General features: G+C 45.2%; 1 protein-coding gene across 1 annotated transcript in view; it reads left to right on the top strand.

The window, feature by feature from the left end:
- Positions 1-2,500, top strand: part of kctd12b (potassium channel tetramerisation domain containing 12b) — a gene marked incomplete at both ends in the record, with an annotated part of 11,436 nt that overhangs the window by 8,114 nt on the left and 822 nt on the right. The gene's annotated exons all lie outside the window — the stretch shown is intronic.

Here is a 2,500-nt window from a genome sequence, read left to right as displayed (position 1 = left end):
TTGTCCCATCACATTCATGCTCTCCGATAAGGATTGAGGGAGCCATTGTTGGGAAATTTCGTAGTGGGGAAGGGGCGCTCCACCAGTGTTTTGGAACTGGTGTCAGTGTTGTGTGTGTGCGCGTGTGCATGTGAAATGACTCAGAGAGCGTTACGGACGCCCACCCTATCGTGTGCTGCCTGGTAGAGCCAGCGCTAGGATCGTTGGGAGAAGACAATGACTGTGGCACGGCACCGAGACCCACTTTGTCATCAGGCGCCATACAGATTGCTTCACCGAGCAGATGCTGAATATGTGGGCTGAATACCGGATAATTAAACACAACAACGGGACTTTAACGCGGGGAAGTGACGGGAGTCGACGCTCCCCCCTTTTGCTGCGATCTAAATATGAGCGCGTTGTACATAAATGGGGCGGCAAAAAAGGAAAAAGGAAAAAAAAAAATTAAGCTTATCTGGAAAACATTGCTATTCAGCAGTGCAGCTGTGTCTTGTATGCATCACCGTGGCGTTACCATGGAGATGATGCTCCTCTCCTTCCAGAAAGAGGCAAAAAAAGGAAAAGAGTACCTGGGCTAAAGTCAATTGTGACCATTCACTGTGACCATTCACGTGGATTATATGAGAGTCGAAAAGCTATGAGTGACTGTTCAACAATACATGACATGACATGACATGGAATAAAAGAATGCCATCAGCAGAAATTGGAGCGTAGGGGTCTATGAGATGAGCATGATTGTGCAATATGTGTGTGTCAAACATACGACACAATGAAATCATGAAGGAGGAAATATCCGTGACAGAGAGGCGCTAAACCGTGGCGACAACAACACATTAACGACTCTAATTGCAATAATGATGACTGGAGCGTTATGTCACACCAAACAGATGGAAGAGAGATGGAGAGAGAGAGAGGGAGAGAGGGGGAGATAGAGAGGGAGATATCAAAAAAGAGGGAAAGAGAGAGGGAAATAGATAATGTGAGAGAGAGAGAGAGAGAGAGAGAGAGAGAGAGGGGGAGAGAGAGAGAGAGACACACACACACACACACACACACACACACACACAGATCTGTATACTGTGTAAGGGAAGAGCCAGAACAATGCTTACTCCTTAACTCTTTACCCTCTCCTACGTCACCCAGCCCTCCTTAAAACACATGTTCCCACAATGCACTACCTTCAATAACCTCAGTACTTTAGTCTCAGGGTCCAACCCCCCAAACCCAAGGCCCTTTCTTGCTGCTTCTCTCATCCTCTTTCATATGCCATTAAATGCACAACATGATATAGTGTATGTGTGCAGTGTATGTTAATGCACACACACACACACACACACACACACACTCATGCTGCTGAGTATATATCCAACAGACACACAATGACTCATTCAAAGAGCCAAAGTGGTGGGAGAATATTGTATGCTGCCTCACGTTGACACAAGCAGCTCATCTCGTTACATAAGCTTGGGTTACATAGCTAGGAGGAGCCTTGCTGGGGAGGAGAGTGCAGAGGCCTGTAGTGTGTACATTGTTCATGCATGTCTGCTCCCGACCGCATTGGATGTTACTTCTTCTTTATAGGACTGACTGTGTGGAGCTCATTTAAAGGGAGCTTTGATCCGCGACGGCTGTTTTAACGGATGTCTTGTCTTCGTTTGTGTGTGTGTGTTGTGTGTCTGTGTGTGTGCCTGTGTGTGTGTGTGTGTGTGTGTGTGTGTGTGTGTGTGTGTGTGTGTGTGTGTGTGTGAAAGTGATTGCTTTATTGCAGACGTTTGCTTTATTCATTGCACTAAATTATCAATTCATCTGGTGCCTTGGAAAGTAGTCGTTTGAGTGTATTTAACAGCCCATACTAACCCTAAACCCATTTACTGTGACATACTGAGCCAGAACCCTGACACACTCTATCTCTATGTAATGAAGTGCAGCTATAGGATTGAGATGACTGATTCACTGCCCACATAATAGGCTGTTAGACTACATTTGCACTACATTTAAAAAACAACTGTGGCTAAGAATCAACCACAGTGGATTTAACGTAACCGCAACCCTAACCGCAAAGGAGGCAAGTGAGGCAAAGTTCATCGGTCAAGTCGTGTCGTTGTGGATTAACGTGTACCCATGCAAAAACTTAAATCCCTTCTGGGGTAAAGAGGGCGGCAGGAAGTAGCCAGGAATTTGAGGACAGAGAGAAGTAAACATGAACTAAAGCCCTCCACACTCTTCCGTCTCTCTGCTTTCCTTTCCTTGACTTTTTGTTTTGCTTCGATGCAGACAGAGCTATTCTGACTATTATGCACTTTGGTGAGTTCGCTCCAGGAGATGTTTGTTTGCTTTAGTTTCCTTGGCAACAAGCCACCTAAAACTTTAGAAGGTTGTTTCTCCTGTGGCAAACATAGTCCTACCGACAATACTTTGATGATGCAACAGACTTCAGACCTCAGACCTAATCAAATTCCGTTTTTTTTTTTTTGTTTCCCTTTTTATCCACTTCATCTCC

The sequence above is a fragment of the Micromesistius poutassou genome, assembly GCF_964030765.1.
Source record: "Micromesistius poutassou genome assembly, chromosome: 6".
Taxonomy (NCBI): domain Eukaryota; kingdom Metazoa; phylum Chordata; class Actinopteri; order Gadiformes; family Gadidae; genus Micromesistius; species Micromesistius poutassou.
This window is presented reverse-complemented; position numbering and strand designations above follow the sequence as displayed.